Genomic DNA, 17713 nt, shown 5'->3' with positions numbered 1-17713 from the left:
CTGAATCTGATGAAAATGAGCGACCACCTTTGACAAGAAAAACGGAGGCCACGCTATTACCATCAGAAGTAATCAACACATCTTCCGGTGGACGACCTGTATCTCCATCGAGTGCTGAGATGGACTTGAGACCATATCTGGCGAACGTGCACATGAAATGCACGAACTGTGGAGAACTTCTTGTATACGGAGAGCAAAGCTTTACTCTAATTAAACAAATAATTGAGTCATAAAGGCTCCAAGAAAAGTTAAATTTCTTCACTTTATTTGGATAGTATGACATACTGAAAAATGTCGTCGCAACTTTAAGAAATCAAAAGCATCATAACACTTGTTTCCAAAAAAAAAAAAAAAGTTCTTTTCAGAACTAACTCTTTGTACCAAAACAAGCTTGAAGAGCATAGTAGCTGATATTTTCTCGCCGCTTTCTTATAGTGCGCGACCGGGTGCGCGCACCCACCTATCGCGTTGAGACACGCATGTGCAGTCATGTGACTTTAAAACAACACTTCCAATTGGTTCTTACTAGTTTCTATTCTGCAATTTACACGGAACACTCCACCCACTTCCCTAGAAAACCAGTTTATCGTAAAACTTTTAAAGCCTCCTCTTATGAAATATTCGACATCAATCACATAGCAGAGTACTAAATAGCACTATATACACTCCGTCCCTTAATTATAAGAGACGTATTGCTATGTAAAAGCAACTTTTGTTTTCCAAGATAATGTAAAATGCTGAGCCTATTACATAATTTGTTTTCACATATATGTTACTAGTCTCCTTCGAGTACTAACACCGTAGAAAATACCACCAATAGCGGTGATATTTTTTACACCGAGAACGGGCGATTTCTATCGCTTACAGCCCTTACAATTATAAAGTTTTATTTCCTAAGTCTCTGATCTCCAACTGTGCAACGTAGGTCCCCTGTGTGTCGCAATAAGGTCCATAAACAAAAACTACAGAGCCAGCATTATAAACATACACAGAACCACAAAACGACAAGAGCCACCATGCTAATATATATGCTTAATATAATAAACCTCTGAGAATAAATACATATTTCCGTGGCAGCCCATAACACAAATGTGGCGTCCTCTGACTCTGCTCCATTACCAAACACCGTAACTCCCCGCCCCCCTCACTTTTCACTAAACTCCGCACTCCACCCCAGCCGAACCCCCTATTACAAACCCCCAACCTACCCTCCCTGCCCAAACCCACCATGAACCTCAAACCGCCCCTAGAAAACTTATAAGACACAGGATTACTAAAACTCAAAGAATACGCAACAGGCACATAATGTAAATAGTACATAAAGGCACATATTTTTTCCAAAATACTATTTAAAAACATGTTCTATTTTTAATAAATCTATCATGCATCTGACCCTCTAGAACTGCTTTCAAAACGTGAACTATAAACCTCTACTTTTCATTTTCAAACCATACACTTTCTTCTGACCCTCTAGAACTGCTTTCAAAACATGAACTATAAACCTCTACTTTTCATTTTCAAACCATACACTTTCAATTACATTATTTTTTTTACACAATTCATGTAATGTTACAAACCTTTTCTAAAATACACCAGTCCGTATCATTTATAAGGATTTATTTTCAGTCTTCATCAGTGACACTTTCTTCACTTATAATAGATATCACTGTAACTTTTTAAACGACAATGCTAACGCGGTAAAAATAACCCTTCATTTGCTTTCCTTTAAGAATGCACACTATGTACCCCACGCATGAATTTCTTAATCTTTGTATTTGGCAGCGAATACCGACCTTGAATCGGAAGACATGAACAAGACCGCCATTGTCACATTTAAAACTGAACGTTGCATCTGCTCACACACATATCTTTCACTAAGCTAACATTCACAGAAAACAGCATTGATGTAAAAAAAAATTGACCTTGCTTTACAACTCCCTCAAATCACTCCCTTATTTTTTAACGCATCCTCCAGTTCAAAAAAAGCTACTTTTTTAATAACCACTAAGCAATATATAAGTGACTAAACTCTTAGAAAATGTATCAAGTCATTCTGCTTCTCTCCACTGCATAGCCGGCGACCTAATTCTGTGGAGTTGCTATACAACCAGCGGTGCTGCGCCGTTTCCTTTACCATCTTGGGAAATTCAAAATGGATGTCCCTCCTGCCTTCGCAAACGAGCCGGGCCACTTAGAACTATTTCGCCAGAGGATGCTTGACTACTACGGCATCTTACCACTCTCGACTTTGAATGCATCATATCGATTATCATTTCGATATTCGTATTTCACCTGTGTGCAGCCTGTATTTCATTGCCTGAGCTGTGATTTCACGTGGGCCCTGGATTTATGTCTCTGCAATTTGGTACCTCCTGAACCGAATTACAATCACCTCATGAATCCGTTACTTGATCATGAACAGCTTTGTTACAACGGAGGGTTTATGGCCTTTGCAGCGATACAAGGAGTTCTGGGTCATTGGAATATATTCGCAGCGGCGCAAGATTTCCTAACAGAGAGCTACATCGAAAACCCACCGAGCTGCCCAATGATGGTAAAAGACGCTCCAATAATGACAGATCATGAATGCTCCTTTGATCTTCTCAATTGGATGGCTGACATGTTTTCAGATGATAACAGTGATTTCATGTTAGAGGCACTTGCTGCATACTTTGCCTACACAATGGACAATTAACTCTTTCCTAACAGCGAGCTACATCGAAAACCCACCGACCTGCACTCTGATGGTAAAAGAGACTCCGATTATAAGAGATTATCAGTACTGCTTTACTCTTTTCCATTGGATAGCTGACATAATTTCAAATGATAAAACTGATTTCCTGTTACAAGCAGAAACTACCTATTTTGCCTAAACAATGCTTCAATAACTCTCAAACAACCCATTGACGTCCTCATTTCCTTTTGGTTTTCTATATTTTTCACGTTATTTTCCATATTTTCTTTTGAAGAACAGACCTATTTGCTTTACTGACAATGGGCATTATGATTTCGTGTTGTTTGACAGCTGATTCATAAAGTAATGATGTACAACCACTTGCATTTTCATATATCGTTCCTAAACTGAAAGGCCACAAACCTTCTTCCATTTATTAAAATATAATATACTTCCTTATAAGACTGAACAATGTTTTTTTCCAACTATATTCATTTTTCTTCAACTATAGCGTTTGTATTCCATGTACTACTGACAATACCAATTACTGTGTTTTTTGCAATTTCTGTGCTCATATTACATAATGATTTGCCTTTAAAATAGTACATTTCTAAATAAACATTTCAAATATTCACGGTTTCTCTTTTAATCCATAATCTCAACTGAAATGATTTCATATTGAAAAACTATTCATGGGTTCCACATAACCTTAACTGTAGACACTGAGGACCTTATTTATGAAGACCTTCCGCCGCCGGGGCCTCATTTTTTAAAATGGGAAAAAGTAACGCACCGGTGGCGCAAGGCCTTCATAAATAAAGTCCTGAATGTTTTCTTTTCTTGAACTCACTTACTGATACTAGAACCTCCAAGCCAATTACGGCTCGTGAACTCTTTCTTAGTAGGTCGCGCACCGTAAACACAGTTATACCACTGTTAACATTTTTTTTTTTACTGTTACTAAGCACCGACACAGTTCCGCTTTACTCAGAGTTAATCACTGCTCCCACGCTTCTACAAGCCAGACGCTATGTCGTATTTCTCTCCTTATCACCCTTTCATCTCCACAATAACAAACAGTTGTCCTCCAGCCACCAGAGAACAGACTCAGATGCACAGGCACCAAAGAGTGAACCCATCACCAACTGCCATCTCCGGCTGTTTCCATGGTAACACCTCATTCTGCACCTTGCTGAAGGCAGAGGTCAAAAGTTCATGTCTCAACGTTCTACAGCTAACTAATAACACTATTTTCCCTCCAGAAACACCTGCCAATCCACAACTTTGTTACATGTCTTGTTTTTTCACACCCAATAGTACTTTTCGTTTAACATAAACATTAACATGCAACGTACTGTTCAATCTCCACTTCTTACAATCAACCAATCATTTTTATTTTTTAAACCACACCCAGCCTCTTCCTTTTTCTTTATTTAGAATTTCAACTTCTAACTACCATTCCACTTCCAGAACCGATCGGAGGACGACTACAAATCCCTTGAAAATGAAGGTATGGCTAATAGGACACAGTTATATTCACTGGAGTGAAAAATATGCAGTAAGCAGACGAATTTGCAACCTCAGCTTACCAAATGTACACATAACATGGATTTCCAAAAGAGGATTGAAATGTCACCAATTGATTCCATTGGTGAAAACTTTTATGCATCTCCCAGAACCAGACCTTATAATTGTGCACTGTGGTGGGAACGATCTAGGCACAATCACTGGGGTAGGTCTGGAAATGCTTCTAAAAGACACCTTTCGACAATTGCTGACACTTTTTCCTCGATCTGCCTTGGTATATTCCAATATATGCCAAAGACAGAAATGGAATTGGTCCAATCACCATTGTGCACAATTTGAGAAAGCAAGGAGACATGTAAATAAATCTGTTTCTGCGTTCCTCAGAGATTATAGCATGGGTTCTATTTACCACAACAACTTGCGCTACCACATGCAAGACGTCTATAGGAGAGACGGTGTTCATTTCACGAATGAGGGAAACAGAATCTTCCTCTGCAACATCAGGCTCTGCATCGGTACTTACTTATAAATGCGGAAAACACTCAATTAACACAAGGGCTCTTTTCAGAGCCACCTTATATCTAAGCACTCAAACTTCGGATTTACCTCCATTTTCACACTCTTGTAAATAGGTGTGCGCGACCGAGTGCGTGCACCCCGTATTTTTTTTTCGGGGAAAAATTATATCTTTTCGCGTTTAAGGGCCTTACTGCACACCCTGAGAAAACCTACGCAGGAAGACAATCTCTACCTTCTCCCCTTTCCATGTTTCAACGCTTTGAAATGAACAATATATTTACTCGCAGTGACAAAATGGCGGACAAAACTTCCTGATTTACTTCGAATCGAACGTTAACAGACGTCACGCAGCCAAAAAAAATACCGCTCACGCGCAGCTGCTTGGGTGCGCGCACGTGTGCGCGCCTATAGATATATAATTGACTTTAACTTTAATTTTCTCAACAACTACTGAACGGATTTACACCATTCCAAAAAAAGCGTAATCTGCGAGCCGGACTGTACAGTTTTGCCAAATTTCTTATAAATCCATTCACCCGTTCGACCTGTAGCCGAGTCTAAAGGTCCTATGGAAAATAACATGGAGAAAACACGTTTTGGGACCCCCCTTTTATCTCAGCCCCCACTTGACCAATCCCCCCCAAACTTTTAGGGAAGGAGCGCAGCGGACTGAGCCATCTTCTTTGAGAAATTCGCTAAGATTCTTCAACCAGGGCCAAAGTTATTCCAAATAGAATGTTGAGGATTTCCTATGGAAACTAGGTCCTAACTATAACTACCTACTGGCGACTGCCAGTAGGTAATATATATATATATATATACATATATATCAAAACAACGATTCCTCCCACGAGAGGATATCTTGGAGTCGCAAATAACCCAATCTTAAATCCACAAGGAAGTTGATTTCAATTCATTTATTTTCTCAATCCATGGGGTGTCAAAAAACAAGGCAACAACCAACGCGTTTCGACAGCCTCCGCTGTCTTGGTCATGGTTAGTTTGAAAAGTGCATCGCCACAGTTTTATAAACATGAACACATTTCCCGAAACACAGCGTCACTCCCCAAGTGGGTGTGACCATCATCACATGGTCATTACGCAACAAACTCATGTCCTTAGGAATTATGGGTCTTGTAGTCCATAAACTGCAATGTTATTTTTCACAAATGTTATCACGGAACAATCATTTGTTTACCATTCATGATTTGTTTCTGTTTGTTAAACCATTATTGGGTGGGGTATATGTCCATGAATTAACTGGGTTTACTGCCCTCCAGTGGGCCGAATGCAATTCCTGAAAAACAGCGTCACTACCCAAAACCACCTGGTTATTGTACAAACACTGTCCTCCCCTTGGGATTTGTGGGTCTTGTGGTCCACAATGCGCCATTTGTGTTACAAATGTTATCATGTGTTTGTAATCGTCATTTGTATTGCGTACTTATGTACTGCTCCCCCAATCTGTAGCACTGTGCCGGCCAGCCGGATCAACAGAGAGGGGGAGTGGGTGGATCTCCTTGTTCCGCCACTAAAGAACAAGTATACCAAGCTGGCTGGAAGCCAGCCTGACCATGTAACATTTCCTATTGTTTTTGCCAAAGCTGATATGTAAGCTGATATGTATTAGTTACTAACAGTGACAATACAAAGAGGGGAACATCTTTGTAGGAAAGTGACCTTTTGTATGGTTACCCAGCACTTTTTCCTCCATCGCTGATGGCTTTGACTCTGGAAGTGCATTAGAGCCTGCTAACCAGACACCAGTGCAGTGGTCTCTCCCTATAAATATGATGCATGTGAATTGGTAACCACAATTGGCACGGACCTTACCTTGGAGGTGGCCCAGCCTTTCCTGTGTCCTGGCTGTCAGCCTGCAACAGCTGCCGCCAAGATAGGAATATGACCCCATGCCAGGAGGTGTGAGCACTCCCAGAAACAAAGGCCTACCTGGGCGGGAGGTGTCACCCCATTCCTGACAGGACGGCTAGGGAAGTAGCATATCAGAGCAGTGAGCATCATAGCTCTTACAGCCTCTGATAAGCAAGTAGACTTCCTCCCAGAGGAGGAAAAGCCAACCCCCTTCCAGAGGTACATATGCAATCTCGGCATGTGGGAAAAATAGATAGTCAGGAGGCATATACCCCCAGAAGGCTACACTCACCCTTAGTTTGAGTTACCTGGTCTGTCCAGCTGAAAAAGGGTTCTGCAATTTTAAAAATGGCAGAATAAAGGTTTATGGGTAGAAAAAGGTCACTTCACCACCAATTGGCTGCTAGCTGCCATACCCCTAACATCCCTTAATCTAGGATTTAAGTGGCACCCTGGGCTCCAGAATCTCAGATCTGATTGACTTGCAATGAAGGACATAGAAGAGATGGATTCTGCGACTTCAGGACCAGCACAAAGAAAAATCGCCAAAGACTGCACATGTGGCAACCACCTTACAACTGCAGCACTGTAGCTTGTCCTGGACCAGAACTGGATTCCAAAGGCCACTCCAGAACTCTCTTCGACTAGAGGTACTACCCCCCCTGCAGGCGGTAGGCAAGAACCGCATTCCTGGATACAAAGAATCACTGGCCATTGGGCTAGACAAAAGAATCACCCAAAGGTAAATGGCCTAGTGGATTTGGGAAGCATTGCCCTGACCTCCAAAAAATTCCAGGTGGCTACCTTGTTATCCAGGACTCGAGGACATCAAAACGAACAAAATCTAAACTTGTGGTTACCAAGGCTCTTTGGTGGCCGGCCGGGCTACTACTACCTTTACCTGACTTGAAAACTTTTGGCCTTGTTGTTGAAAATTTGCATCCCCTCCTTCGCCAGCACTGTCTAAACGCCAAAGTCAGAACCTGCAGCTCCCGTCTTCAGCACAAAGGACAGCCAGGACTACTCTTCACCAGGGTCCTATGAGCATTGTAAAATTCAACTGACTGTCCAGGCCTGGTCCTGGGATCTGCCTTGCTTTACCAATCAGTGGATTCCACCGATCTCGACCTGCAAGTAACCGTTTGTCACTAGTCCATTTCTCTATTGACCGCAATGTTAATGTTTTGCAAGAGTAAAATGCACTGATTTCTTTTTTCTTTAAAAATCTATAACTCTGGTTTTCCAAATGCATTCATTTTATTGTCTAAATTTAAATAAAAATCTAATCTATTTGTATATATTGGTGTCAGATTTCTTACGCCTCATGTCAGTACATATCGTCCATGTTGGTACTCGGAAATGTTTAACATATGTTCCTGTAGTAAAGCCTGCCGGTTCTGACTTTCCTACAACCTTGCATTGAAATGTTTATGTTACATTATTGAATGTATGGTGACACGATTTGACAAAACAGTATAACTAACGTTTTGCAAATGCCTTTCTCATCTTCGTTAAAAGCATACATGGTTGCATTGTGTTTTTACTAATTAGGGTCTGCTGTTGTGGATTTCATTTATTTATTTATTTATTTATGTAGTTTGTAGAGCGCGCAGCTACCCCCGAGGGGGTGTCCCGGCGCTAGAACCTGAACCTCCGGGGGAGAAGAAAAGAGCAGGGTGGGAGTCGGCAGGATAAAAATCAGAGTCCAGAAAAGAGCCAAGTTTTGAGTCTGGCCCGGAAGATGGATTCAGAAGGGCAGAATCTAAGATCGATTGGCAGAGCGTTCCACAATTTTGCCGCGATAACACTGAACCCTCTGCCGCCCATTCTGGTGAGTCTAAAACGGGGAGAGATCAGAAGGCGGAGGTCGTTGGATCTCAGGGATCTGATGGAATGGGATATTGAGACTCGTTTTTTCAAATAATTGGGTCCGAGGTCATTGATAGCTCGGTAGGCGAGGGTAAGGATCTTGAACTGGATACGGCTGGCCACCGGTAGCCAGTGAAGCTCCTTACGATAGGCGGAGACTGACTGACGGTAGGGGATATTACCATTCAATCTGGTCGCCGCGTTCTGGACAATCTGAATTCAAGGTACCACCAGCATAGTTGATCTGGGTGATATCTAGGGGGTTATCTGATTTGTGAACATTCTTTGTTGTGCACCTCCATACTTAATAAAACCCTTTAGAGGGTGTTTATTTTGGTATTCCATGGACCGGTCCATGTATGTTTATATTTTGGTATTTAAAATTTACTTTTTTGTGCAATAAAGAATTGTTTTTTTTTAAAGTTACAGAATTACTACAAAATATCATGTTAAATGTATTGTATTTTAGGTCTTTTATATTGTATTTTTAAATGCAGTTGAACATAATATATTTTTTATTTTCTCCTCTATCTATCGAAACACCTACTGCTCGTTCAAAATCAGACCACCCGCCTACTTGCTGACCAACCTAGGCACCTTCATGTCACTCCTGTGGCTTCCAGTAGTCCAGCATTTTGTCTTCAAGGTTGGGTGCCTTATGTTTAAATCTCTCAACGGGAGAAGACCCAAATTTGTGAATGACCTGATTAATAAGCATGTTCCCTCACGCAATCTTCGGTCAGCACTAAAGTTACTTTTGTCCACCCCCCTTTAAAAACTGAAGTGCACTGGAGGTGCAAGGTTTGCCATTATGGCCCCCTTGTTCTGGAATTCTCATCCCTCTGAAATATGTCTTTGTACCAATCTTTTTACTTTCAGAGGTGGCTCTTTCGTCAAGCCTTTTAACATGCACAAGAACTTGGGTATTTTTCAAAGTAGCGCCATGAAACCTCCCCGGTGTACGTGCACTTTATAACTGTATTTTAACATAACATTAACATAACCTCCGCCCCTGCGCACACAGCCCCACTTTTCACCTGCTACCACCGGGGTGTCCATCAGTAGGCACACGACGTGCCAGTGCGAGCTCCAGGCCCCGGTCACGCCACCATGGCATGGTCCACATCAGGCGTGCCACCCTTCGGCCAAGCAGGTCCCACATATGATGCTGAGTCCTAAGTTATCAATGGCGGAGACCACATCAGTGTACACGTCATCATCGCAGGCTACACACCCACTCAGCAATTACAAGTGCCACTAACCCTGTGCAACGCCATTCAGTGCCACGTGGTGGTAGACCAGTGACAGCTGCAAGGTCTCGGGTACCACTAACCCTGTGCAACACCAGTCAGCGCCATGTGGTGATAGACCCGTTATGGCTGCAAAGCCTCGGGTGCCACTAACCCTGTGCAATGCCAGTTAGTGCCAAGTGATGGTAGGCCCATGATGCCCACAAGGCTTCGCGTGCGCAACAACTCATGGGCCCTTTATGATTGAGCACCGTGGAGCATCCGCCATCCAGTCACCACCGGCAGAGGGGAATGTGACATTGTTGGCCACTAATATTTGCGGGGCCACATGGCCTGTGATGCCTCTGCCGGATGGGTGTGGTGTGTGCAAACCTGCCCTCAGGGAGTGGCCGTGAATGCTGACAACAAGACCAGCATACCACCAGCAAGCACGCCTGCGACAGGTAGCTATGTGGGCCCCCCTCAGATTGTAAGCGGAGTGGTCTGGCCTGCCGTACATCGGACCAGCGCAGGCCTTGCAACAATGAGTCAGGGGCTCCGGGCATAGTTCAGTCCATGTCCGGACATGGAAGTGACTAATGCGTGTGTACCTGTTGCAGTGTCCACGGCACCCAGAACACAAAAGGCATTGTAGCATACAGGACTGACATCCTTCTAGATGAGCGTCATTGACATAAGGGAAATCACTGTCCCTACATTCATCCACACATTCATACATGAATAATGAAAGACATGACACAGCAGTGTGTCACTGGATGTTTATTGCACATACAGTGGACTTTTGCAGCTGGAGCGTTACAGGGCCATGCAAAGCACACCACACAACATGGGCCCGTAGAGTGCCAGCCAGAGTCCATCAGTGGATGACAGCTACTGCGGAAGAGGAAGGGTGCAGTCCGTAGTCCGGTCGCTGTGTCATTGGTCATCAAACAGGATATGGAAGTCCATGTTGCGGTCCAAGATGAGTGCAGCAGTGTGTATCGGGGATCAGTGTAACGTCATGAGGCCATGTGTGGCACCAAGCAGAAGTAGGCCAGGTAGCGGAAATGAATGCTAGTGCCTCCTTCTGAACACAATGCCATCCTCATCCTCAGATGTGTGCTCTGCCCCACCTGCGGGTGTTGTAGTACCGGCTGTGGCACTGTGTGCCACTGACACATCAGGGGCTAGAGGAGGATTGTCAGCCGCACAGTGTGGTAGTGACACATCAGGCGCTGGAGAGGATACACCTGCCGCACTGTGAAGCACAGACACACCAGGGAGCGGAGATGTGGATGGTGTGGGTACAGCAGCATTCATCAGCGCCATGCCTTGTGGCAGCAATGCCATGGTGAGGATCTGCGGGGCATGGTAGATCCCAGAAACATTTTGCTAATGTGCTGCGGGGGCTGCCATCCATTCCCCCTTCATCCGCACCATGTCCTCCATGAACCTCCGCATGTGGGCCAGCTCACGGCTGGATTATTACACTAAACAAGCGGTTCAGGTAATCAAAGTACAGAACAACAATTCAAAGTTAATAACAACTTAATCAGTAAAGCAAAAATAATATAGGGGAAAATAAGGGGAGGAAAGAATTTAGGAAGAAGCCTATACACACTTGCAATACTTTGAACAAAAAATAGTAGAATTTTATTCAAATTGTATTTCTTGTTAAAAACTGTTCTAAAAAAGAAAGAATAATTACCCTCAAAACGAAAAAGAAATGTCGGCAACACATATATACAAAGTTGACATGCCATACCAGTAGCTAACACATAAACATAATGGATACATAAAGGATCAACAAGATAAAAATACAGTGTCCTTTATCTAATTATGGCCACAGAAGCGTCGACGGCATTTTAACCGCTCGGTCATTAGGCGGTCATCTTCAGGACAAGGAGTTGTTAGGAGCGTATGTATTCTATACAATAGAAAAAGGATATTGTTGACATGTATGGGGTAGGCTTCTTCAAAGGAAAAGATCAGGAAAGATGGGGAAAGGGGGACATGAAACCACTGTGTGTTAGTAATTAGAAGCGGAAGGGTAGCGAAAAACTGTCACCACACCACCCGTGTGTGCCTAACACAGTTTCCCTAACATCCAATTGCATACAGGTAACCAAGGGATCAACTTAATAACATACTCAGTTGGTCAGGAAACCAGCCTTCATAACGCCAGGCTTAGTTACACGATATTAAACGGCGACGGCTCACAACTAGCAAGCCGCACTCCCAATGTCACTCGTATGAAAACTTTAAGAGAAGGGGCTGCTCAGTGGCCAAAACCAGGGCGGCCCCACACTTAAAAATAGACAAAAACTTACTAGCTGGTATATGTGTGCGTCCAAACTTCACACAGATTCATGCCGAATCGTGGATCCAGCCCGAGGTGAGGGAAAATTGAAAAAGAAAAAGGTCAAGTATCGACCCTGCAGGTGGCGGCCATGTTGGATCAGGCAATCCCCCACTGCTGTGGGTCTTCGTGTAACAAGACCACCCCATATTAGCGGCTAGTCGTAACATGGCCCAACCAAGGATCAAAAAATATTTTCATAAAAATCAAATAGCGCTGCTCTCAAACCAATTGTCGACACCATACATTATATCATTATTGTATCGGCTGAACGCCCAATTGTAAGTGACAAACCTTACACAAGGAGGTTGTTTTTATTAATTACAGGTCCAATTTAAAAAGACCGTATACTGTGAATGTGCCAGAACCGTGCAAAAATTCAGAACGAGGCATAAGACATACACGCATATTATGTGCATTGTGAGCAAAGCAACCTTTGCATTACCCTTAATAAACCTATATTGTAGTCCACCTGAAATAAGGGAACAAAATGTGTCCATCTCAAGGAGTTGGCATCTATATACTAATGTGCACCTACCCAAAGAGATAGAAAAAATAAACTTAATATGATAAATACAAATTTTTAAAAAAGGAAAAAAGTGAAAAGAGGGTGAGTGTTTTCCTTAGAACAAGTCTAGTAATATCCTCATAAAGACACACATGTGCATCACAGTTATAAAAAAAGGGCTACAGTTACGTACAATATTTTCATCTATTTGCAAATAGCTGGAATAGACACATTCAATACAAGGTGCAATCACAAATTACAGATTTCAGCACATCATATCATGAAAAGACTCAGCTAGTAATTATAAACATTTTGTACAAATATCAAGGTATAATCATAAATTACAGATATCAGCACATCATATCATGAAAAGGCTCAGCTAGTAATTATTGAGTTTCATTCCTCCATTGAGCTAAGACCATGATTAATGCTATTACAAAGGAGCATCCATCGGCATTAAGTCCGATTCAGAATGTTCACAATGCTTCCGCCTCTTTCGGGCAGTTTAACTACTTCAATAATGTTAGAAACGGGACCCTGGCTTGGCCAAAACTCGCGTCGAGGTCAGTCAGGGATCACCATTTCTAAAGTCAGGGCAAGGGAGTCACACACCAAGATAACCCCTACTCGCCCTCTAGGTAACGTGGCGCGAGCAGCAAGGCTAAGCTTGGAGGCTATGTAGGTTAAGTGTTTGCGCGCGCACCCAGCAACAACACCCAAGGCCCACCACAAAGGAAACTCCACACAAGGTTATATAAAAATAGCCTTTGTATTATATCAAAAACACATTAGATAAAACGCACATATTGTTACACTGTGCCAACAGGCACGGGCAGAATTTACAGGGGGGATATTTATAAGACAGGGCCACCTGGACCACTGTCAGGAATCATCATTTTTTAGTAATAGTAATTAGCACATAGAATACTTTTAGAACCAAATTGAACATGTAGCGCAAATTAGCACACAACCAGTAATTACTGGTCAAGCATAAGTACCTCCTACACAACCCTAACCACCTTAGGAAAATATTGCGCAGGGAACAAAAGACCTCACTAGCAACACCTGTACTAGGAGAAAAGCAACCACCTAGGAATCTCCAACATCTAGGGGTATAAGCATAGGAACATTACACATGATGCATTAACATTCAGCGGTGTAGGGAAAGAAAACACATGATGTATCAAAACACATTCAGAGGTGTATGCCAAGAAAACACATGATGCAGAACCTACATTCTGCGGTGTATGCAAGGATAGACACATGATGCTTCAGAACACATTTAGAGGTGCAAGCACAAGCAATTGCGCAAAATCCACATTAGCCACAACCTGTGGCAGTCCCTGTGTCCCAATGTCAGGGCAGGCTGTAATAAGCCAAAAGTACACCCAGCCTAAACATAGCAACTGTCCACTAAGTGCTGGACAGTTGTAAGTAACACGGATGCCAACATTAGAGCCTCGTGGGCTCAGGACAACTGACTGGGCCCTCAAGAACCTCTCTGGGCTCTAAACATAACCACGGTGCCCCTGGAACCTCGCAGGGTTTGAAGACAAAATGGGGCGCCTGAGCCGCTAGTGGCTCGCCAAACCACTGTCGCGCCGTGAACCCCTCTCAGGGGCTCGAAGGACAACTGGCACTCGTTGGAGTCCCTCATGGGGGACTCGGGACCAAGGGGGAAGGCCCCACGAGCTTTTCTGGCTCGTAAATCACTTGTGGGTGATGAGCCTCGCAAGGCTCACAAACAGGAATGCCCCCGAGAGCCTCTCTCAGGCTTGTGTGCTGCAGGGGAGGGGCGGGCACCGGCCACATGCCCCAACGCCCTCCTCCCTGCACTTGCTCTCCCGGCCCCACTCACCGGCTATCTCCTTCTCGGCGGCTCGGCTGGGGCCGCGGGCGGGGCTCCTCTCCACTCGGGAGCCCCGAGACGGGTCAGGCAGGCTGTTTCCTGTTTCTACGCTCCTCCGATGACGCGGAGGAAGGCTCTGCCGGCTGGGCCAATCCCAGCGCGGCCGGGCGATGACGTCAGCGGCTGCTTCCTCTCGTCCCCGGGCTGCAGCGGTGAACACGGGGCAATGCCGGGTGGGCTCCGGCTTGGTAAACTAAAAATAAAGGGAGGTGGGCACTCGCTATGCGCCGCGAATTGGCAGATCAGGCGGCCACACGCCGGTTGGGCACCGGCTGAAGACAACAGCGCTCCCACGCACAGATGGACAGAATAAGGCGCTCTTAAGCGCTAGAGGCCAAGCGAAGCGCTCCCAGGCGCTAGGGGAGAAAGTAAACACTTTCAGGTGCTTGGCAACAAAAAGGAGGTCTCTGTCCAAATCAAGCGCTCCCAGGTGCTGGGAGCACAAGCACAGCGCTCCCAGGTGCCCTCAGCAGGGCAGAGTTCCTGCAAAGTCCTTTAGCAAGGTTCTTAGGTAGGTAGGGGGCAAGGCTGGGCCAGGGGCCAGCTCACTGGCCCTCCAGGCAGGGAGGCAGTCCAAGTGGCGGTTCCTCCTGGCCCCAGCAGCAGCAGCAGCAGCAACCTCAAGATCCTAGAAGAGAACAACTTAAGTGGGGACACAGCCCCATTTTTATACACTGAAATCCTTTGTCTGTAGGTGCAGGGTGGGGGAGAAACCAGTCGCAACTGGTTCTGGAGCACTCTTGATGGGCCAACCACCCATTTCATTCACTGGGGAGGCTAGGGTCGTTAGAGACACCACAGGGGGGCGGAGCCAGCATTGTGTGGGAAAAACCCAGCCCATCCAGGACACAGGTACACTCCTCCCACACATCACTCATGCTAATCTCCCACTCACCACCGGGCAGACCCATCCAGACTCCCTGGAGCCTGGCATGCCAGCCAGCTCCAGCCAATCACGCTCCAGCACCCTCACTGCACACATATCTCAATGTCCAGAAGTAGCACTTCCCTTCTAGACACATACATGCCGCATACACCATCTTGCAGCATTCACTCTCACGAGTTTACACATACTAAATTCGAGCCTGCACTCCCCACGCATCAGGAACTACCAGGGACACACACATTCCCCATGCATTCCTATGGGAGGGCAGGCCAGCCATACTACACGCACGCACTTTCACTCTGGGACCCAGGGAAAAAGTGCGCCAAGCCAGAAATCATGAACGCCAGGTCGCCATCAAAAGCAAAAAGTTCAGGGGTGAACCAGCCATAAAGGCCCGGGTCCAACACAACCCCCTTCCAGCCAAAACGCAGGGTAGACCGATCACCACCGTGATGGGCTTCCCTGCTTTGGGCGAAAGAACACGGACACGGGCCCGCCACTGCCGGGACACCGTCCTGTTCCACGCCACTGTGAACCCCTGGGATTCCTTCTAAAACCACCATCTGGAACAACTGGGCTACCCCACTGGTACTCCCTAGCTGTCCGCGGCCAGGTCCAGGCCCTAGGCCACCCAGGTGTCACTGGTTCCTGCCTACTCACAAAGTGGGGGGTAGTAACCCCTGGCACATAGTAGCCACTCTCCACTCTTCCTGTCTGCAAGACAGGGCTAGACTGCCACTGGTTCTCCAGCCTAGGGTCTACAACCTCAGGCGGACCATGAGTCTCAGGGAAGGCTCTCCTCCCCCCACCTCTTCGTCTAGGGTTCCTCCACCTCCTGCGAGGGGTACACCTAGAACGCCATTCCAACCCAGGGTTTAACCCCTCAGGTTGCGCCGGGGTCAGAGGCGGGCTCTCCCACCCTCTGCACCCCCTTCCAGAGTTCTGCACCCTCCCAACTGGAGAGGTACCCCTGGAAGACGCACTGGCAAGGACTCTGGTTACAGAAGTCCCTCCCTTCAGGTCAGGCCGATCCTGCACCTGGCCTCCCAACCTTTGGTCTAAACCCCTAGGTGGGATAATTGCCTGGCACTCCAGGGCTTCTGGGGACTCACTCACCATCCCCCTGAGGCTAACACATGACTCATGTGCTGTGTGACTGTCTGTCTGGCGCAGATCTCCCGACCCCTGTCCACCTGACAGTGCGGGCAGATCCCCCAGAACAGAAGTGGTGTCACCATGGTCACTAAACGGGAACTTCGCCCAACTGGGTAGTCCCTGACTCACTGGTTCTCCCTCTGGGGAACTCCCCCAATCACTCCTCACTTCGGACTTCCATGCACTCCCTCCTGGAGTAGCACTGCCGGACACTGGAACCCCTGGAGCTCTAGTTACCGATGCTCCAGGTTCCCTAGACACTAGGAGATCCCCCTCAAGGGGTCTAACAGGACAGCCTAGGTCCCTAACCTGGTGTTCCCTCAAGAAACCATCCAGGTTCTGAGACTGGGTTTCGGGCACCTGGGAACACTCAGTCCCCCACTCACTCTTACTCTACGGAGACAAGACGTGAGCCCCTTCACCCCTCTCGCTACACTGGGACCTAGCTGGGCTACTCTGAGCCTCTTCCACCACACTGGTCTGGAAGATACCTAACCCACTACTCTCGGGTTCACTCACCCATGACGTGTCAGAACCACTGGCACCTTCCCAGCGGTCTGCTTCCTCTGCCATGTCCCAAGGACACACGTAGTCACCTCTTGACAGGTGTTTGCGCAACTCTGGCACAAAACAATTGAGCAACTGCTCTCTGATAACCAGGTTGAGTAGTCCATCAAAATCAGGTTCCCCATGAACCTCTAACCAATCAAGCAGTGCCTCACGACAATCATCCACATAATCCGCCCAATCCTGGTGAGGCAGTCTCCTACTGCTCCTGAACTTCAACCTGTATGTGTACTCTCGGGAACAAGGTACCACTCTTTGGAAACGGGGCATGGCACTTCCCGCACCAAACTCTCTCTTGCTGCCACCACTGGATCCAACCCTCCCTGGGGAATCCAGAAAACTATGACTGCGGTCAGGGGATAACCTACCCTCTAGGGCTATCTTCTCCCTGGCCAAGGCCCTCTCAGCCTCTGCAGTCCGCTCATTCACACCCAGCTGCGCCATCTCTCTGGCATGCTCTAACCTGAGCTTCTCCATGGCCAACTGGTGCTCCCTCTCTTCTCTCCTATCCACCCACTCCTCTGGGGACAGGGAAAGGGATGGGGTGCTACATCTGACACTGGACCCAGCAAGGGACTCCCTATCTAGGGGGTCCTCTCCATCTGCTGATGCCCATTCACTGTCATCCTCATCCTCCTC

This window comes from Lissotriton vulgaris, chromosome 3_1 (assembly GCF_964263255.1).
Source record: "Lissotriton vulgaris chromosome 3_1, aLisVul1.2, whole genome shotgun sequence".
Classification (NCBI taxonomy): domain Eukaryota; kingdom Metazoa; phylum Chordata; class Amphibia; order Caudata; family Salamandridae; genus Lissotriton; species Lissotriton vulgaris.
Note: the sequence above shows the minus strand (reverse complement) of the source record.